At 42.3% G+C, this 23,226-nt stretch overlaps 1 protein-coding gene across 1 annotated transcript in view; it reads right to left on the bottom strand.

Moving 5' to 3' along the window:
- The window catches only part of LOC124612722 (ras-specific guanine nucleotide-releasing factor RalGPS2), a 363,977-nt gene that overhangs the window by 274,699 nt on the left and 66,052 nt on the right, over positions 1-23,226 (bottom strand). The window contains exon 2 of the mRNA XM_047141084.1: positions 994-1,130. The gene's annotated coding sequence lies outside the window, so the exon portion shown is untranslated. The remainder of the gene's footprint in view (positions 1-993; positions 1,131-23,226) is intronic.

Raw genomic sequence — 23,226 nt, 5'->3', positions numbered from 1 at the left:
CATAAAAGTTTTTTGGGTATAGTATCGCGTCATAACGTATAAAACTACTGCTACTGCAGAAAAACTTATGTCGACTTAACAGCTTCTACGCTCCGAGTACTATTTGGTAGCCGTGTGAAATCACGCGGAAAATAAAGCGTCTTTGAACTTGAATGCTTAGAAATCTGGACAGTGCAAGGGCTCCAAGTGGCACAAGGCAGATGTCTGACGGCTTTCAGAAAGGAGATAAATGTTTTTCTTAAGAGCGTCACTACGAATGGGAACTGGATTTCCGACAGTAGTTTCTCGATAATAGGTCGCGAAAATGATGCTTAACCTGGAAGAGAGAGTAAGCTTTTCCCCCGCTATCCGGCCGTCATAGGTTGCGTACCTCGCAAAAGTTCGAGGAGTAGCAGTGCGGGGAACGCCCTGCGACACCGATCGATAGCCCAATGCTGTTAGGAGTATCCACTACGGCCCAGGGAAGCTCAATTACCGGCTTCTGGCCAAGTGGGGCGAATGCTGGGAGTGACTCAGCGGTAACAACTTCCGGCCAACTGATCTCGACACACATCCCAGAATTAGTTTTGCTGTTGATCTAATTTTAGCTATTCAAAGTGTTAAAGGCTGCTCCATCACCCAAGTCTCTCTCTCTCTCTCTCTCTCTCTCTCTCTCTCTCTCTCTCTCTCTCTCTCTTTACTGGATTTCTACTGGATGTATTACTCTGTATCTTATCTTGATCGAACTGGTCTGCTCTTTTGTACTTCGAGAAAACTGCTCGGTTTCCGAACCAGATAAGCGGTAACGTATTGTGCTCATTATTTCCCATCTCACGTAAGTGTACTCATTATACTAATTTTTAATAATATGTACGGTGTCTAAAATAACTGACGACCATTTTTTCTGTCTGTATATACGAGGAAAACTAACGCCTTTACCACGGCGCATTTCTAAGAATGGGTACAACATCTGCAGAGAGATGTCCTCTGCATGTTTCACATTCAGGCGCTCACCTGTTCTGCGACTGTTCAGGGACGACTGATGAAACTGCCAGGTCGCAATGCAAGTTCCTCACTGTGCGCCACCACTGTATGTGTAACGAAGCTCGATTCAAAGGCAGACGCAACGCTGACGTCTTCGATGCAGTATCCTGAAATTAAATTTCGGTTTTAGTCGACAGATAGTACATATTTGCGCTACAGAATTCTCAGACACTGAAGCCACAACTGGATCAGATTGCAAATCAACATGCTAAATGACGGAAGTGTTATCACAGAGTTCTTACCTCTGTTGCAGCCTAATGTTTGAACTACAAAATTTTAATCAAATACCGATCGTGCAGAATACATAAACACTATCCAGTGACACTTCATCATTTAACACACTATTCCTTTCTATCATTAATACCACGTATGCGTTTTTCACCTAATTACGAAATTGCAGTGCCTAAGTTATTCTGAATTACAATGCAAAGCTCCTTTGAGAATGCATGCGTGTCCAAAGGAACAGGCACTGTGGTGACTACAGCCGTTAGGAAATACATTAAATGTATTCGCACTTGCGAATATGGGGAACCACCAGTTCAGAATGAAATGACGATGAAAATTTGTGCCGGACCGGTACTCGAACCCGGATTTCCCGCTTATCGCGATCGATCGCCTTACCATTACGCTATCGAAGCACGCTTCACGACCAGACCAGGACTCCCGTATGTCGTCAACCATGACTCTACAACCGGCACTCTTACATCCATTAAGCATGTTCCCGCAGAGAAGGGGAATTTTTAATTGAAAGTCGCTTGCCCGGTATCGGCGGATAAATTCCATTACACACATTTAAGGTTGTCCATATTCGCAACTGCGAACGTTTTTCATCATTTCACAACGGTTGTAAATGCCGCAGTGCCTGCTCCTTTGCACACGCATGCATGTCAGAAGGAACGTTGCATCGTACTTTTGAACAACACAGACACACAATATCATATTGTAAAAATAAAGTAATTCACATAAACAGACATTTAAGAGACCTACAGGTCTCGAATAACAGGGATGGTTGGTTGGTTTTTGGGGAAGGAGACCAGACAGCGTGGTCATCGGTCTCATCGGATTAGGGAAGGATGGGGAAGGAAGTCGGCCGTGCCCTTTCAGAGGAACCATCCCGGAATTTGCCTGGACTGATTTAGGGAAATCACGGATAACCTAAATCAGGATGGCCGGGCGCGGGATTGAACCGTCGTCCTTCCGAATGCGAGTCCAGTGTCTAACCACTGCGCCACCTCGCTCGGTAACAGGGATCGGACAGATAGTCGGCCGTGGCCTTATAGTATGAACCATCCCAGCATTTGCCTGAAATAGTTCAGGGTAACCACGAAAAACTTATATCACGATGGCAAGATGAAGATTGGAGCCTCCACCCTCCCGAATACAAGATCACTCTGTTAAAAACAATGCTGCCTCATTCGGTTTACTCCTGGTGTAGAATATTGTTTTACAAATAAGTTGTGAAATAATGGTAAAACCTAATGCTACACAGTTCATTCATTTATCGCTCTCAGTCACTGTACTCGCGCGCGTCACCACTGTATGTGTAACGAAGCTTGATTCAAAGGCAAACGAAACGCTGATGTCTTCGATGCAGCATCCTGAAATTAAATTTCGGTTTTAATCGACAGATAGTACACACACACACACACACACACACACACACACACACAAAAGAGTGCGCGCGCACCCGCGTACGGACTTTAATACCACTGTACATATTATCAGATGGTGTCACGACCATTTTGTGTACCGCCATTTCCTATTTTCTGATCAGAAAAGCTGTCACCATTCCTCTATAACAAGCGAGATGTAGATCTTAGAAAGATAAGGCGTCAGTATTATGTACTACATACATTTGGGAGAAAGAGTTTCCAGAAAACGGGAAAGTAAGAAAAAAATATATAGTGCGAAAGTGCTGTGTGGAATATTGGATGTTTTATTATTATTTGCGTTATATTTTTTTCCAAACCACTACTCTTGTGTTACATGAGTAATCCTTCAATATACAGGGTGTCCCACTCAAACCTCCCTGATTGCAAAGACCCAGGGGAAAAAAACCACAGTAGATATGACAATGAAAAATGTACCACACTGTAAAGCACCTCAAAGAATTTATTTATTTATCATCACTACACCTCTACATGTGAACCCTTTGCAGCAAGAAGAATATAGAGTCCATATTCAATTTCTTGCAAGTTCTTTGTAACATTTCCTCTGTTATTGTTGCAATCGCTTTAGTGATACGATGTCGCAACGTAGGAATATCGTCCACTTTGGTCGCATACACGCGGTCCTTCACGAATCCCCACATGAAGAAATCAAGCGGCGTAACGTCGGGTGAACGTGGTGGCCAGGCAATGGGTCCTTCGCATCCGATCCAAGGATTGGGAAATTTCCTATCCAAGAACTTGCCAACAGCCGTTGACCAATGCGGCGGAGCTCCAGCTTGTTAAAAATGATGTTGGGTTGCAAGTCTTGTATCTGAGGGTACACAAACTGCTCCAACGTGCCCAGATACAGTGATCCATTCACTGTTTGTTCCGCAAAGAAGAACGGTCCAACAATCCTGTCCTGCATTAGCTCGCACCAGGCGTTTAGTTTAGGGCTATCACGAGCATGTTTAATGACAAGGTGTGGATTTTGCGAACCCCAAATCTGAACATTATGCCTATTAAGCCTTCCTGATAGGTGAAAGGCTGCCTCATCTGAGAATAAACATCTTTCCAGGATCCTGGCATCCATATCAATACGCTGCAACATATCCGCAGCAAATTATTGTCCTCGTGGTTTGTCGTTCGGCGTCAGATGTTGCAGAATCTGCACTTTGTAAGCACACATACGAAGACGCTGGTAAACTACACGACGCAATGTTGATCGAGGTACATCAAGTTGCCTAGATGCTTGACGAATTGACTTACGTGGACTTCTGAGAAACGCTTGTCTGATGTCCTCCACTGTCTCTTCTGAAACTGCGTAACGTGCACCGCCAAAATATTTCAGAACACTTCCTGTTGCTAGCAACTTCATATACCATTCCTTAATTGTTTTCACATCAGGTCGATCACATTCATACACACGACGATAATTTCTTTGCACAGTAATCGGCGAACCACACTACTGCTTGCACGCGCTGCTTGGGAGTCGCCATTTTCGCTTCATGCGACTATGCTGCACTCTGGCGACGATACTTGGCACTTCTGACGCGGGAATATAAATTCTTTGAGATGCTCTATAATGTCCTTAAAATCAGTGAGGTTTCAGTGAGACACCCTGTATGAAGTATTTGGGTAACAGGTGCTTTTTAACTGCCTTTCTAAATAAGTTTGTTTTAGCTATTTCTTTAATCTGCTTTGGCAATTTATTGTACATCCTTATTTCTTCGTGGAAAACAATATTTTGAAGTTCATGTTTCTTCTTTCTTAGTAAATCTAAGGCCAGTCTAAATCTTTTCCATGGTCTTGGGCAGAGCTGTTTGTACAACAACTACCAAAGATATTTTTGAAGTGTAGAACTGTTTGGTAATTGTACTCACATAATGCAGTTAAAAACCCCCACCGTTTTGAACAGATCATTACAATGAGCTCGATTACTATTTTTGGTTATTGTTTGTCAGTAGCTGTTAATGCAAGGTGGTTAAAATAAAACTTCCATTATTTGGGCCAATGTAGGCGGAAAACTATTTACCGCATGGGTACCATAGTTTAAAGGAATGATGTTCAGTTGTGTTGTCAGCAGCGTTAGTGTCATAACTCGCAGTTAGGCGCCAGTACTAATGCGGCGACATTGCGACCCATGCATCAGTGTGTATTACAGTTGCAGTCACCTTGGATTTGGATAAGGTGAGCAGCGCTTTACTCGTTAAGCTATTTCAGCAGAACGACGACAACAGTGCTGCTGCTCTTCATAAGTACTGAAGGAATTCGGAGTAGTCCTGTAACCCGCAACAGGGTTGAAGAACATGACTCGGAAGTTCAGTGCTCCTAGGCGAGGTCGATGACCAGTTGCGCCGCAAACTATTGAAGTAGTAGTTGCCATGGCTGAGAACGCAGGACGAAATGTGCGATCTGCTAGACGTGCAGAAACTGTGTCAAGACAGCCTAACATTCCACCGGTCCACCATTCGAAAAGTGGCGCGAACAACTGTTGAATGGTATCGCTAGTACGGTTCCATGCTGTCGTGGATGCAGATGGTCGTCACACTGAGCAAAATTCTTAATTTGGAAAGTAAACATGATACGCAATTAAAAATGTTACCCTCTCAAGTGGAAATTAAAGTGTATTTCTTGTTTCCCTTACCCACGTGCTTACAAATGTTTCCAAAACGTTGCATTGCCCTTCGACGATTCATTTTTCATGGGGGCCCTCTCAATTAGCTAAAGTTTAATTATAAGCACTCTGTAGAATATCCTATAAATGGATGAAGATGATAATCGAGTTGTGAAAAAACATTTTCAAACAAAAAAGTGGTCTACAGATAATAAACAAACTGCGTTGAGAAAAGTCTACGGAGACACTGTGCCAGCTTTCAAACAGTTTGCAACTGGTTAAAGGAATTCAAACTGTTGTACGAGAAGTGCAGATGTGGCACGCTTCTGACAAGGAAACCTCCCCATCGCCCCCCCCCCCCCCCCTCAGATTTAGTTATAAGTTGGCACAGTGGATAGGCCTTGAAAAACTGAACACAGGTGAATCGAGAAAACAGGAAGAAGTTGTGTGGAACTATGAAAAAAATAAGCAAAATATACAAACTGAGTAGTCCATGCGCATGATAGGAAACATCAAGGATGGTATGAGCTCAGGAGCGCCGTGGTCACGTGGTTAGTGTGAGCAGCTGCGGAACCAGAGGTCCTTGGTTCAAGTCTTCCCTCGAGTGAAAAGTTTATTTTCGCAAAGTTATGATCTGTCCGTTCGTTCATTGACGTCTCTGTTCACTGTAATAAGTTTAGTGCCTGTGCTTTGCGACCGCACCGCAAAACCGTGCGATTAGTAGACGAAAGGACGTACCTCTCCAATGGGAACCGAAAACATTTGATCGCAAGGTCATAGGTCAACCGATTCCTTCACAGGAAAACACGTCTGATATATTCTATACGACACTGGTGACGGCATGTGCGTCACATGACAGGAATATGTTGTCGACCCACCTAACTTGACCACTTGGCGAATGGGTAAAAAGATTCTTCTACCTTGCCCGATTTAGGTTTTCTTGTGGATGTGATAATCACTCCCAAAAAAGTGATGAAAACATGAGTTTGTCACATAAACTGTAACAAATGAATGCAACAGTTTCACAGTCGCACAGTTTTCCCTGTTCTGTCAAAACATATGTTTTTAAAGTTTTCAAATTTTTCCGTGTGTAGACCGTCAAATCCTGCATATGCCCAAGCAAATCTGAAAATGTCCTGGAATTCTGGAGAGCGAAGTTGATTATATAAAAAATTAAACTTTTCACTCGAGGGCATACTTGAACCAAGGACCTCTCCTCCTGCAGCTGCTCACGCTAACCACGGGACCACGGCGCTCCTGAAATCACATTTTCCTTGATGATGCTTATCTTACGCATGGACTACACAGTTTGTATATTTTGCTTGTTTTTTTCATAGTTCCACACAACTTCTTCCTGTTTTCTCGATTGATCTGTGTTCAGTTTTTCAAGGCCTATCCACTGTACCAACTTATAACAAAATCTGAGAGGGGTGCGATGGGGAGGTTCCCTTGTGAGGAAAGACGTTTTCTTTTAAACAAATCGTCAGTTTAAAATCATGGTATTGTGACAGAAGAACGGACACGTTTGGAACTAGTGTGGCTCGGTGGCTAAATCAAGATTTTGAATCTAGAAGGTCTCGGGTTCGATCTCCAGTAGCTCATGTGATTTCTTTTCTGCCACTTATCGCTTCTTTCGCCTCTGACAATGTTCTGTTAATATGACAATTGTAAAGTTCCACAGTGACTTGGATCTCATGTAGAATTGTAAATTCAGATACAGCTGGCTGAATAAGATAGTTCACGGACCATGGCAGGAACAGAGCAACGGGACCATACCGACTGAAGCAATGCGACCTTCGAAATGGCCTTCGGGTTGATGGCAGCTTTATCATTTTTACCGAAGATTATTGACATGGTATAAACGAGTATATGACACTCTGAACGATGTTCTGCATATGAATACCTCAGTGTCTGAGTGCGCCGAGCTTGTTTACGCCACACCAAGGAATTCGAAGAATGTTTCAAAATAGTGTATAGAAAAACTGAAGCCGTTTGCCGTCGTTACGTGACTAGAGGGAACCCCGTGGATCCATCAGATGTCGTAGACCAAGCGTACAAATAGCGGGACAAGGAAGATTAAAATACACAGAAGACTCAAAACAGAGTACAATATTTTGTGGTGGGAAAAAGAGCGGTGACTTTTTTGGGATTCGCACTGTATTATCACGAATAAAATATATCTGGAAAAGCGTGAAACACTGATCGGCTCTTATTACGCATCGCTACTGGACATTTCCGTAATTAGTTGTAGCGGAAGCGGTCTGCTATTTACACAAAACGTACATGTCATTACTAACGTTATTTAATAAATCATAAATCATAAATCATAAAAATGTCGTAAAGGAAGTGGCTGGTCTGCAGAGACAGGTCGAGAATATAGAATCAGTGCGTAGTGGGGATGTCCGTGTTACTGATAAGTCGCATATATGTACAGTACTTAATAATCACTTTCTGAATATAGCAGGTGAACTAAATAGAAACCTAGTCCCAACAGGGAATCATATAGCGCTCTTAGAAAAATGTGTTCCGAGACTGTTACCTGAAATGCTCCTCCATGATACTGACAAGAGGGAGATTGAGTTAATAATTAAATCACTAAAGACCAAGAACTCTCATGGATATGACGGGGTATCTAGCAGAATACTGAAGTATTGTTCCACGTATGTTAGCTCAGTATTTAGCCATATCTGTAACTTTTCCTTTAGGAGTGGTCGGTTTCCTGACCGATTAAAGTACTCGTTAGTGAAGCCAATTTATAAAAAGGGAGACAGGGACAATGTTAACAATTATAGACCTATTTCTATGCCATCGGTGTTTGCTAAAGTTATCGAGAGGGTTGTATATACAAGGTTACTGCAGCATTTAAATTCACATAATTTGCTGTCAAATGTACAGTTTGGTTTTAGAAATGGCTTAACAACTGAAAATGCTATAGTCTCTTTTCTCTGTGAGGTTTTGGACGGATTAAATAAAAGGTTGCGAACGTTAGGTGTTTTCTTTGATTTAACGAAGGCTTTTGACTGTGTTGACCACAAAATATTACTGCAGAAGTTGGAACATTATGGAGTAAGGGGAGTAGCTTACAATTGGTTCGCCTCCTACTTTAAGAACAGAAAGCAGAAGGTAATCCTCCGCAATATTGAGAGTGGTAATGATGTTCAGTCCCAATGGGGCACTGTTAAATGGGGCGTTCCCCAAGGGTCGGTGCTGGGGCCACTGCTGTTCCTTATTTATGTAAATGATATGCCTTCTAGTATTACAGGTGATTCAAAAATATTTCTGTTTGCTGATGACACCACCTTGGTAGTGAAGGATCTTGTGTGTAATATTGAAACATTATCAAATAATGTAGTTCATGATATAAGTTCGTGGCTTGTGGAAAATAATTTGATGCTAAATCATAGTAAGACTCAGTTTTTACAGTTTCTAACCCACAATTCAACAAGAACTGACATTATAATCAGACAGAATGGGCATGTTATAAGCGAAACGGAACAGTTCAAGTTCCTAGGCGTACGGATAGATAGTAAGCTGTTGTGGAAAGCCCATGTTCAGGATCTTGTTCAGAAACTAAATGCCGCTTTATTTACCATTAGAACAGTATCTGAAATAAGTGACATTTCAACACGAAAAGTAGCATACTTCGCATATTTTCATACGCTTATGTCATATGGTATTATTTTTTGGGGTAATTCTTCTGATTCAAAAAGGGTATTTTTGGCTCAAAAACGGGCTGTTCGAGCTATGTATGGTGTAAGTTCGAAAACCTCTTGTCGACCCCTATTCAATAGTCTGGGAATTTTGACATTGCCCTCACAGTATGTATTTTCTTTAATGTCGTTTGTTGTTAGCAATATTAGCTTATTCCCAAGAGTTAGCAGCTTTCACTCAGTTAATACTAGGCAGAAATCAAATCTGCATGTGGAATGCACTTCCTTGACTCTTGTGCAGAAAGGAGTGCAGTATTCTGCTGCATCCATTTTCAATAAGCTACCACAAGAACTAAAAAATCTTAGCAGTAGCCCAAACACTTTTAAGTCTAAACTGAAGAGTTTCCTCATGGCTCACTCCTTCTATTCTGTCGAGGAGCTCCTGGAAGAGATAAAAAATTAAGCAAATTCCAGTGTTACATTCTTGATTTTCTTTATTTAAACTAACGACTTGTCGCCTGAATATGTTTCTTATATTTCATTTTATCTGTTTCTACAATCGTGTTATAATTTCATGTATTGACTCGTTCCATGACCATGGAGACTTCTAAATGTGGTCCCACGGAACAATAAATAAATAAATAAAATAAATAATAAATAAAACAATCTGGAGTACGCTCTAATACTCCAGTAAATCTATAACAATTATTTCTACTTGAAAAACGACTATTGCAGTCGACTACAAAACTTGGTAAGAACTTATGTGTGTTTCTACGGCCAAATGTCACTACGTCATTTTGTGAGGTTTGAGAAACTGCTTAGGAGACTAGGACTCTCATCATGTGCGGCAAGCAGGATCACTTGATCGCACTATAGATTTAAAAAACCGAAACAGACGTACTGTGTCTGCTCACAATGGTTTCTGAATGGTTGGCGCCTTGAAAATTCTGGCTTTCAGACCTCCTAAAAGTGGTAATTAGTACAGCTTGTAATGAAATAACGCCCAGGGACATCAGCAAACGCGCAATACTCAATTATGGACCTCAATTTGCAAGGCTGGTAGGGTTAAAAGGATGAGAAAATAATTTAAAATCGATGTACATTCTTCCCTACAGTGAATCAAAACTCGGTAACGTTGCAGTTAATGAGCGCCAAGTACAATAACCTTAGGGGTAGTCTGTTACGGACGTGTTGTGATTCAGTAACAGCTTGAGCACAGGAGCGTGCGGCAGTCTGTGGACCGTCTCTACTACGTGTTGCAATTTCGAAGTTGTCAATCGCATGCATTAGAAACATTGTACTTCCTGAACCCGAGGCAAAGCACTTAACTTCCCTGGAATCGTAATTCGGAATTGATACCTCGTTATGCTCACGCAATCTGGGGGCCATTTTACAGTGTGAAGTAGTCGGTGATTTGTTCTCTATCGTCAAATTCTTGAATACAAGTACGTACGTCAGAGATAAGAATACTCTAGAGGAAGCCTCGTAGATTGGTGATCGGCACAGTACATTACGCGCTGACCACGTATCCAACGGACTGGATGTGTTTTAATACAGATGCTGTTTCCAGAGTAAGGTGTATCATATTCCTGGCTTATTTATGCCACTTATCTGCCCTTCCCGCTGGCCGACATCGAAAATATATACGCACATGGTCTGAAGATTATGTGAAAGTTGTTAAGCATAACAGGTGAGTTCGAAAAGAAACCACACTTTTGAAATAGCGTGGCCTCCGGCAGAGGGAGATCACTGCGGCTGCTGAGCCAGCGTGGCGCAACGTTCAGGAAACGAACAGTCAGCCGTTCGGCGCGTTGCGCTGAACGTCCACAGAGACATTGCAATTTATTAGCCAAGCATGTGTGGAGGACTGTGTCAGCAGCATCGCACCCAGTGCTATGAGGGGTTTAAGTACGTTCAACATTGCAGAATATCGGTCGATGACAATTGCAAGCCTGGACCACCTTCCTTATCAACATATCATGACCAAGCACAGAGTACGTGCTGTGATTCTCGGAAATCGTCGTTCGACTGATCGAAGTGGGCATATGCGTATGGGGACCTGTGGAAAACCAGGCTTCTATGTTACATCATGACAATGCGACGGATCACGCGTCACTCCTTGTTCGCGGATAAAGCACCTAGATGAACATCACACTCCCGTTGTTACCATCCCCGTATACTCCGGACCCAGCTCCAGCACACTTTCTCCTGTTTTCCAAACTGAAAATCACGTTGAGAGGACGCCGTTTCCAAACCACAGAGGAGATACAGGACAACGCGACAAGAGACCTGCGCGCCATACCAGGAAATGTGTTTCAGGAGGTTTCCCAAAAGTCGAAGAAATGATGGGAACGAGTATTGCCAGTAAAGGGAACTATTTTGAGGGGGCACTGCCTAAAATGCTGTACAATAATCAATGAAGGTGTCACAGCAGAAGGTCGGTTTCTTTTTTGAATAAACCTTCTACAACGAATTTCTGTACAACATAAATAGTTCCAGAGTGTATATGTACAGGCAAACTGCAGTATTTGTTGGCGACGCACCATGTCCGAGGACTTTTCCGTCCTCCACGGACTAACCATCATCTAAGGTGGACGACGAAACCCACTTATTGCTTGAAAATGTTTATGTTGCGAGACGAATTTGAAATATCGCCACAAGATGAGAAAGTAGTTTTTTCTATTTTGTATTTTCCGTATCAGTGTGCATGGTTCTCTACCCCTTTCTGTGGCCAGAGCACCGTATATGGATCTAATTTATGGTACCTGTCTCCCGGATAGCCATAAGAAACCGCGTTATTTCAACGCTGAGTGTCGCGGTACTGACTCCATGACAGAGGCGTCATAACAAGGGATGAAATATGAGTAACAGATGATGTGTCGCGCTTCCGACTGCGGGACATGTCCACGGTGACGTTGGACCGAATTTTGGTCAATATTGGCGCCGATGTGACATCATTAACCCACCTTTCACCTCACGTGATCTTCCTACCCCTGGCCACTTTTTCGCACGTGTCGACACCTTACTGTGTGAAGCGTAGCCGAACCCGAGGCCGCGGCCGCAGGAAGCCACGCTTTTGCGCCACTACAGAGGAAGATGGAAGGCCACTTTGAGCCAAATTACAAAATTATGCGTTGCAAAGGGAGACAATTACGTGTTTTAGAAAAAGTGACCCTTTAACTGTGTTGAGCAGTGTAAATTTAATTGGAATATCATGAGCTACGTAGGTTCTAAAGCAAAGATAGTGTAGTCAGTACAAATCAGTCAGCTATCAAAGCTGTAGATGCACGACGATTAGTAGTTGTTCATAGGCGTTACTTACCTAGGTGGCTAAAGTCATGGGGCCGCGATATGCTCATATACAGTTGGCGGTAGTGTCGCCTACACATGGTATAAAAGAGCAGTGCCACTGGCGGAGTTGTCATTTGTACTCATCGAGCGACTCAAGTGAAAACGTTATGGCCGAACGACGGGAATTACCAGACTTTAAACACATGGGACATGCCATTTCGGAAATAGTTAGGGAAATCAATAATCCGCGATCCACAGCGACAAGAGTGCGCCGAGAATACCAAATTTCGTCATTAGCTCCTACCAGGGCCTTCACTTAACGACCGAGAGCAGCGATGTTTGCATAGAGTTGTCAGTGCTGATAGACAAGCAACACTGCATGAAATAACCGCAGAAATAGTGTGGGTCGTACGACGAACATATCCGTTACGACAGTGCTGCGAAATTTGCTGTTAAGGGGTTATGGCAGCGAACGACCGACGCGGGTGCCTTTGCTGAAAGACAGCACAACATCGCCTGCAGCACCTCTCCCGGGTTTGTGACCTTGTCGGTTGGATCCTGGACGACTGGAGAACCTTGGCCTGGTCAGATGACCCCCGATTTCAATTGATAAGAGCTGATGGTAGGGGTCGAGTGCGGCGCAGACTCCACGAAGTCACGGGCCCAAGTTGTCAACAAGGCACTGTGTAAGGTGGTGATGGCTCCATACTGGTGTGGGCCGTGTTTCAATGGAATTGACTGAATCCTATAGTGCAACTGAACCGATCGTTGACTGGAAATGGTTACGTTCGGTCTTTAGATCATTTGCAGCCAATCATCGACTTCACGTTCCGAAACAACGACGGAATGTCCATGCGTGACTATGCGCCATGTCGCCGGGCCAAATACTGTTCGCGATTGGTTTGAAGTACATTCGAGTCAGTTCGAGGGAATGACTTGGCCACCCAGAACGACCGACATGAATCCGATCAAAGACTTACGGGGCATAATCGAGAGATCAGTTCGTGCACAAAATCCTCCACTGGCAACACATTCGCAGTTATGGACGGCTATATAGCCAGCGTGATTCAGTATTTCTGCAGGGGACTTGCAACGACTTGTTGAGTCCATGTAACGTCGAGCTGTTGCATTACGCCGGGCGAAAGGTGGTCCGACACGATATTAGGAGGTACACTATGAGTTTTGTCACCTCAGTGTACCACAGACTGTGCAAACAGATTCCAGATCCCTATTTTTTTCGTGGCCAGCCTTTTTTAGTTCAGAAGAATAAGTCAGTGGAAAGTTCGACAAAAGTTTTAGTCACATATTCGTATTTCAAGGGAAACAGAGAATAAATACGAGTATAACTTCTGTGTCGTAGGTCTGTATTGCTGAAGGGCCGTTAAATGGCGTACTACTACTGCTACTCTAAACACATCTAATTTTTCGTCGGTATCCAATTGTGTGTCATAGAGAATCTTTCTCATCTGATCAGAGTTCAGTACAGTTTATTTTCTGCATCCGTTAAATAACAAGGAAACAAATTAGAGCGGAAATCATTAATTACACTGCAACCTGAAAGGATTTAATATTACAGTCTTCAATAACGAAAGTAACGCGATTACCAAATCATCTCCAGATCTGTGTTCCAGTATGCTAACATGTCAGTACTCACTAGTGATTTACCACCAACAGGAGGTTCTCACTCATTGGTTTGAAGATGACCACAGTAGTGGTCGAAACCGGTCACCATAAATAATAAATAAATTGTGATCAAGTCTGTTTTTGATAGTAAATACAGTATAAGTGGTGCGCCCTTGCCATTCTCCGACTCACCCGGCAAACTGAACACAGCGTACAGTTCCAGGTGGAATAGAAACCAGTATGCAATTTGGAATCTGTATGCACACAATGTTTTGCCAAAAGTGAATGACATACAAAACGCCACAAAAATTTCCACGAACCTTTCGATTTAAGATCTGAAAAACTTCTGCTAAGCCAGAAAGTAGCACGTCATGACTAATTTTTGAATCAATCCAACGACGGCGACGGAAAGGAGGAGTATGTATAACGTCTCGTCAAAATCGATGTTAAAAACTGAGAAGTAGGTCAGCTGGGAAAGGATATGGAGAGCAAACAACAAGCGATTTATGGCGGGAACCTTGCACGTACTTCCTTTGTTACTGATGTAGGTAACAACGAAAACATACATCGGAGTGAGTCGCGAGGGATTTGAGCCCAGCTCCTCCGAAACAAACACACTGGTTTAATCATCGTTCCACTTCTTAAGGTGTATAACCTGGTGAGGCACCAAAAGCAAAAAATAAATGCGAGGTGTTGAATGAAATCTGAAAAAACGCACGTGCCTAATAGGGACCCAGCATTCATAAAACCGCCCACTGCTCAGAAATTCCGCCATAATATGACGTCGCTTCAGTCATTGTTGCTAGCAGCTAATTCGGGACTTCTATCATCTGAATAGTCGATGAAGATATATTTTTCAATATACCTTTCTTGATACGCGTAAAGCTAATATTGTGGTACGGGTGGGTAGCCGTCCAGGTATTTGCTGCTGCCCAAGATGCATTCGCGCTCATCTTTCCTGCCAGCAGGCGGCGCTCCTTATTAAATTCCTGGCCTTTCTCAGTGGCAACTTTCCTGCAGGGCATCCTTCCTGGAAGGCATGCGTGCCTTGGCAACGTGACAGTACCTTCCAACTCACTGCCCCCCCCCCCCCTCCTCTCTCTCTCTCTCTCTCTCTCTCTCTCTCTCTCTCTCTCTCTCTCTCTCTCTCTCTCTCTCTCTCTCCCCCCCCCCCCTCTCTCCCATTCGCCCTCCTCCCACACATTGACACGGCGTAACGTCAACTTGAAAAGATCTCAGTTCCATAAATCCCGTGTCATATTACAAGCCAAACCACTGCTATCGACGTTTGTACTTCTAAGGCCTCTCAACGGAATGTAGTGCAAGACACACAGTGCAAAACTTAACATTCTCTGCCCCTCTTGTACCTTACGCAAAATGGTAGAGGGGATGACAAAAACACTTCTCTAGGCTAACTAAGTCTGCTGTCTTGCCATTATGATCATTTCGTGAGAGATGCGGTGTATAGAAGACGTGACACAATGGTTCACTTATAACATAGCGCCTGTCACTGAAGTTTGCGGTGATTTTCTGTGAGGTTTGCTTACATAGTGAACCCGTAACGAATCTTAATTATGTATTCTACTAACTCTACCTGGCAATAATCCACAGACTGGAGAGCAATAAAAAAATCGACCGAACGACGGTTTTCCTTAAGTTACCATTTCGTGGATGAATACGTTGTTACCTTACAGTTCTTTCAGTGGATTACACTATGACATTGTTTTTTTTTTTTTTTTTCGTAAGACTTTTTTGTGGCCAGTGCACCTCAACTAGTGGCTAAGGTATAACCAAAATATTACACGGTTTTGATTTTCCAAGTAACTGGCGCCAGATGGGTAGTCAATGATTTTTCCCAACTATTTACGGGCGACAGGCGGCGTTTGTTTATGCCGAGTGTCATATTACAGTACGTAAGTGTCGATCATCCGCAAGTCTTCCAGCGCTTCACTACAGTTTTCTGGTGTCGAGAATTTAGTATGTGCAACAGATTTTGTCTGCGCTCACAATTCATCATTTCGCCTTCCTCTGGATCATTGTATGTTTCGGTGCAAGTATGACCATCGAGCGAAGGTACCGATGACTCATCTGTTGATAAGAAAACTACTTTGCGATTTCTTTAAATCCGGCCGTTCAGAATTTTAATTTCGAATTCTCGGACGCTTCTCGTGCTGCTCTCACTCCACTGCAACCAATCCCGCTTCACCGTCTATAGCTCGTAAGCAAGGCTTGGAGTTTAAATCTGATGACGCTATTTTTAGTTTCGTCACAACATTCTACCATGGCGATTTAACAATGGCGAGTCTTTACATCTGTCATTACAAGCCGGCAGGAGTGGCCGAGCGGTACTAGGCGTTTCAGTCTGGAACCGCGCGACCGCCGCGGTCGCAGGTTCGAATCCTGCCTCGGGCATGGATGTGTGTGATGTCCTTAGGTTAGTTAGGTTTACGTATTTCTAAGTTCTAGGGGACTACTGACCTCAGATGTTAAGTCCCATAGTGCTCAGGGCCATTTGTCATAATAGTGCTCAGAGCCATTTTCATAACAGTGCTCTGCACGTACCTGTCTAAGGCGTGTTGTTCAATAATCTTGAATTTTTGCCGTTGATCCTAATTATTTGAAGCTCCATAGTTTAATTTTGTTGACGGTTACGAAAGTAACTGGAACGTTTTCAGTCATACTTTTGAAATTAAAAATTTTTCTATCTTTATTAATAACCCTTTTAACACCAACAATAATAGATTCTATAACAACCCGTGTCACGTATTCCCTTCTTTACACTATGTGGAACGAGAGGCCGGGATCTGCGTGAAAACATATGAGCTAAGATTTTAACCTCATGTGTACGCTTTCTAAATTTCGTTGGAATTATTACAATCTTCCTGAAGCCTGAGTGGACTTCTACTGTTTCACATATAGCACACCAGGTGGAACAGTTTTATTATGTGTAGCTATCCCCGGGAAGTCAATGATTCTGAGGAAAATCGTCTATTCCGACGGCCTTTTTAGACTTAGGTTTTCAATACTCGGTTAAATTCTCGAATTCTCTCTCTCTTATCTTTATCTACTTCTCTTTCTATAATATTGTTCTCAAGTTCGTTCCCCTTATATAAACCTATATATTGCTTCCACCTTTCAGCTTCCACTTCTTTACTTAGTACTGAGCTGTTGATATACAGCTGATTCTCCTTTCTGCAAAGGTTTCTCTAAGTTTCCTATAGGGGAAATCCGCCTTTTCCCTAGTCATGTTTGCTTCTACAGCCTTAAGTTTGTCCTCAAGCCATCCCTGCTTAGCATGTTGCCACTTCCGTCGATCACTTTTTAGAAGTCTGTATTTCCTTGTGCCTGCTTCATTTGCTGTTGCACGATGACGCCCGCCCCTTCACTGCCAATCGGACAAAGGCTACGCTTCAGTGATGTTTGCTTGAGAAATACTACAACATCCCCCGTACAGCCCGGATATTTTACCGTGTGATTTTCACATCTTTGGCGACCTGAAGACACACATGTGTGCGAGTCGGTTTCAGTTGGGCGAGGAAGTGCAAGAGTGGGTGCGGTTGTGGAGGCGACAGCGTCAGACCCCGTTCTACGAAACAGGAATTGATCGTCATGTCTCCCAGTGGGATAAATGTTTTAACGAGCACGGTGATTACTTTTGAATGGAACCATTCCGTGGTCGTGTTGTGAGGGGTGTTCAGTTTTCATATGACTGCCCTTCATAGATAAATGATCCAACAGATAGGATAAGCAGCTATACGCGACTGTTTACTCATGACGCTGTAGTACACGGGAAAGTATAATCGTTGAGTGAATGGTATACGATGACTTAGTATTTTGAACGGAATGGACAGTGTCTTGAAAGGAGGATATAAGATGAAACGAGAATAATGGAATGTAGTCAAATTAAATCGGGTGATGCTGAGGGGATTAGATTACGAAATGAGTCACTTAAAGTAGTAAAGGAGTTTTGCTATTTATGGAGTAAAATAACTGATGATGGTCGAAGTAGAGAGGATATAAAATGTAGACTGGCAATGGCAAGGAAATCGTTTCTGAAGAAGAGAAATTTGTTAACATCGAGTATAGATTTAAGTGTCAGGCAGTCGTTTCTGAAAGTATTTGTATGGAGTGTAGCCATGTATGGAAGTGAAACATGGACGATAACCAGTTTGGACAAGAAGAGAACAGAAGCTTTCGAAATGTGGTGCTACAGAAGAATGCTGAAGGTAAGGTGGGTAGATCACGTAACTAATGAGGAGGTATTGAGTAGGATTGGGGAGAAGAGAAGTTTGTGGCACAACTTGACTAGAAGAAGGGATCGGTTGGTAGGACATGTTTTGAGGCATCAACCGATCACAAATTTAGCATTGGAGGGCAGCGTGGAGGGTAAAAATCGTAGAGGGAGACCAAGAGATGAATACACTAAGCAGATTCAGAAGGATGTAGGTTGCAGTAGGTACTGGGAGATGAAGAAGCTTGCACAGGATAGAGTAGCATGGAGAGGTGCATCAAACCAGTCTCAGGACTGAAGACCACAACAACAACAACAGTATTTTTATTTGGTGTTATGAGTGGCAGCTTACGCCAAATGTTGAGAAACATTAAGTTTATGCAGATGAACAGGAAGAACAATCCTGTAATGTTCGAATACAGTATTAGTGGTGAGCTGCTTGACACAGTCAAGCCGATTAAATATGCAGGCACAAAGCTGCAAAGCGATATGAAACGGAACGAGTATTTACGGTTCCTAGTATTGGGAGCATTGAGGTAAGTTTTGCTTATCAATAAAGGAAACAGCGTACAGGACAACAGTGCAAGCCATTCTCGAATACCGATATAGAGTGTCTGGAATCCCCTCCAGGTCAAATTTAAAGGACGACAACGAAGCAATTCAGAGGCGCACTAATAGATTTGTTAGCAGTAGTTTGATCGATACGAGAGTGTTACGGACATGCTTCGTGAACTCAAATGGGAATCCCTGGAATGAAGATGACGTTCCTTTTGCGAAACACTAACGAGAAAATTTAGAGAACCGGTATTTTCAGCTGACGGCATAACGCTTCTACTGCCGCAAATTTTCATTTCGCGTAAAAACTGCGAAGACAAAATAAGAGAAATTGAGGCTCGTACAGAGGTACATAGACAGTCGTTCTTCCCGCGTTTCATTTGCGAGTGGAACAAGAAACAAAATGACCGGTAGTGGTACAAGGTACCCTCCGCCGTGCACCCTACGGTGGCCTGCGGAATATGCGTGCAGATTTACGACTGAATGAAGCTCGTCGTTACCGCTTATGTTTAACAATGTAACTGCCGTTCTTACCATACACGTGAGAAACAGGTCGCGGGACAAATTAATTACATGCGTCCTACCAAAAATCCGAATTATATCAAGTCTGTCAGCTGTTTTTACTGCAATCTATTTTGAATGAGACTTGGCGTGACCCACGAAAAATTCCTGCACTTTGAAAGTACTACTGTTCGTAGCTTTCTCAGCAAAAGACTTTGAAGTTCAAAGGTCGTCGCAGTAGAATCACTTGACCGTGATAATGACAGTGTAATCATCTGGAGTTCTCCGTGTCACAAAGCTATCCTCGAAACTGCAGGGCAGAAAATACTCTACTTTCAAGTTCTGCAACTTTTACGAAAAGCTGTGCAAAAAAAGTGAAACGTGTTGCAGCCACTAGCGTCACAACGCAACATGAGAACATTTGCCGACAGTTTCATAACTCTCGTGCGACAATGAATTGGTCAACAAAATAAATTTTTCTGTTACCAGACACTATTTTCTTTTTATTTATCATTTGTAGGACGCGTTTCGGAAAATTATTTCCATTATCAAGGGCGTTTTTCGTTTTTATGGCATCTATGACGTGATGTTTTCGATGTGTGAGGGGCTGCATTGTTTTATTCCAGTTACTGTAATATATTTACACGCGCGATTTTATAACTGATGACAGATCTTTATACAATGACGAATTTGGAAAAAATTCTACTTACGGTTTTCTTGTTTAAATATGTAGATAATTACGTTCATCGTCACATACAATTTTCTCAAATAATAAAATATTCCGGGCTATTATGCCGTAGTCGAAGGGATTTCACATGAGTGCTAAAAGGAACTCAAACTTCGGTTACACGATAAATCAGTCTAATCCAAAAGCCGTAAATTCAACTAAATACCTAGGTATTACTGATACGAACAACTTAAATTGGAAGGAACACACAGAAAATGATGTGGGGAAGGCTAACCAAAGACTGAGTTTTATTGGTAGGGCACTTAGAAAATGTAACAGATCTACTAAGGAGACTGCCTACACTATGCTTGTCCGTCCTCTCTTAGAATAATGCTGTGCGGTGTCGGATTCTTACCAGATAGGATTGACGGAGTACATCGATGAAGCTCAAAGAAGGGCAGCACGTTTTGTATTATCGCGAGATAGGGGGCAGAGTGTCACTGAAATGATACGGGATTTAGGGTAGCCATCATTTCGTTGCGGCGGAATCTTCTCACGAAATTCCAATCACCAACTTTCTCCTCCGAATGCGAAAATATTTTGTTGACACCGATCTACATAGGGCGGAACGATCACCGCGATAAAATAAGGGAAATCAGAGCTCGTACGGAAAGATATAGGTGTTCGTTCTTTCCGCGCGCTATACGAGATTGGAATAAAGAGAACTGTTAAGGTAGTTCGATGAACCCTCTGCCAGGCACTTAAATGAGTTTTGCAGAGTACCCATGTAGATCTAGATATGGTGTGAAACGTCTGAAAGCGAACACTCAACAACGCTCATCGGAAGGGTCCAAGCCGGGCGAGGGAGCGTTAATGGTCTGGGGAGGTTTTCGTGACATTGCTTGATTGATCTCTTCATTATGGATGGCACAAGGATCAACACAAGCATGTATCTCTACCCCTGCTGACGGTGACCACCCCTAAATCGTTTGTTTTCTCTCCGCACCATGGCATCTACCAGCAGTTCAATGCAATTTGTGAGACAGCTCACAGTGTACATGTGTACTACAATGAGTTTACCGTAATTCCCTTGTAACATCATAATTAATTCTATAAATATTTTGTACTGATTAATTCTGTTCAATGTAGAGTATGTATTTTTCACTATGTAATGTGTTTGACCTATTGTAATGAAGTGGAAAGTTGTGTATAATGTTCTCTCTTTACTACTTAAATTCTTTGTATTAATTGGAGAAAATGTTATATAAATATGTGGCTTTTGTGTTGACATGTTAATGTATTTAAATATTAACATTTTTTAAACGATGTTTGTTTACAACTATGTACAAGCTGGTTCATACCTAGGGACTTGCATTGTACAAAATGAAAAGCAACAGTACTTCCCATTTGTAACGTGAGTTGGCGCGCACCAAAACGTGATTGGCGCGGGCTAAAATGTGGATGTGGCGCTCAGTCGGGGCGCCAAGTGAGAGAACACAGTCAGTCGGCAGCTAGCTGCTGGATAGTTTTGGTCTGAGCAGCAATAGCGTGAGCTGCGCAGGTGCCGGTTGAGGCTTCCAGTACCTGGATGTTATATGGAAAGGCCTCAGATGTGTGCACGGCTATAAAATGGTGCTCTATTAATGGAAAAGGCTCTTATGTTGGAAATGTCGTCGCCAAGAAGAAGACAACGGAGCCAGTTACATCCACAGGAGAGACCAGGTAGCCATCATGTACTCGCCACCAAATTGCGCCATCAATTCAGCAAAATCTAAGGGGTCAGATTTTTGTCAAAATATGAACCAGTACATTTAAGTGTTGTTTAATTTGCAATAATAAGGCAAATTATTTTAAACTGTGTGTCCGACTCTTGAATTGGTTCCTCTCATCATACCTCTTAGGATCTATTCCACATAGTTACTAACATCCGAGTATCCTGCATGTGGAAAACGAGTGAAAATAAGTGATTGTTGGTGTTGCTTAATTCTGAATGCAACAAGAGGTAATGCAACAAAATGTATAGAATTACTGTGGGTCTCATTGAAATCAAGGGAGGTAGGTAGTATTGCATTTATGAAAACCTCCATAATGATTGATTTGTTTTAAAGTATTTGTTCTTCAAATATTAACTGCATTCAATTCGGTCAGAGAAAATTACTAGTTGTGCTAATGACAAAAGGAAGCACGTTATTTTGAGGTTACAGTAAAATGCATTTAAAGTCATGCTTGAGAACCTGTATGAAAAATCACTGGCATTAACTGTTTTAAAAGTCCTGCAAGGTGAGTGAAATTAGTGAAAAGAGTAATACCTAAATTTGCATCTTACAAATTGTCTCAAAAAAGCGTGTTTAGTTTGCTTTATGGTATTGCACAGTTTAAGGGTCCCCCATTTTGAGTTGCCTAAAACGAATAAACCTGCTTGAATAATGAATATGTTAATTGCAGTAATTTTGAATTTTGTGTACTTTGTGTGATGAAAATTCGAAAGCGAGTTTCAGAGTCCCCAGCAACAAATTTGTTTATTGAAGATAAAGTTATTGTAATTGCCCTTATCCATAAAAATAGAAACAATATTACTTCTTAATGAGCGTAAAAATCCTATTGCAAGTGACTTTTAATAATCTTTGCACTATATGAAAAGTAACTATTGAAACAGGACTATGTCCATGTTCAGTTTTGATTTAGTAGTGTCTTTCACAACATCTGATGATGAGAACTTATGACAAAGTATTACTTTAAGAAGAGAGAAAATGTCACTTGTTCCTGCGAGAGCTTGCACATACTATTTATAACTGCTGGTATTCACCGTATCACTTATCTGATTAGAGGAGAGTTTCATTGCACTTCTTTGGGTAAGAAGCAATAATAGCTTTTCTTTATCATAACTCTATACAGATTATATAAAAGTAATGTTCCACATTACTTTGCCTAATTACGCTGGCGACCATATTTTATTTCATTTAAGTAAACTTGGTTACTTAAAACATTTTCCAAATTTCAATCTTTAGCTTTCAGGTTTCTTTTGTAGCACTGAATTCAGGTTCGATAAGCCAAACCCATTAGGTAACTCACGGTCAATTTTACTTAAATCCTCCCAGAGGGTAACATACTGCATCGTAATACACATTGTTGTTGTTGTTGTGGTCTTCAGTCCTGAGACTGGTTTGATGCAGCTCTCCATGCTACTCTACCCTGTGCAAGCTTCTTCATCTCCCAGTACCTACTGCAACCTACATCCTTCTGAATCTGCTTAGTGTATTCATCTCTTGGTCTCCCTCTACGATTTTTACCCTCCACGCTGCCCTCCAATACTAAATTGGTGATCCCTTGATGCCTCAGAACATGTCCTACCAACCGATCCCTTCTTCTGGTCAAGTTGTGCCACAAACTTCTCTTCTCCCCAATCCTATTCAATACTT

Source organism: Schistocerca americana, chromosome 4 (assembly GCF_021461395.2).
Source record: "Schistocerca americana isolate TAMUIC-IGC-003095 chromosome 4, iqSchAmer2.1, whole genome shotgun sequence".
Taxonomy (NCBI): domain Eukaryota; kingdom Metazoa; phylum Arthropoda; class Insecta; order Orthoptera; family Acrididae; genus Schistocerca; species Schistocerca americana.
This window is presented reverse-complemented; position numbering and strand designations above follow the sequence as displayed.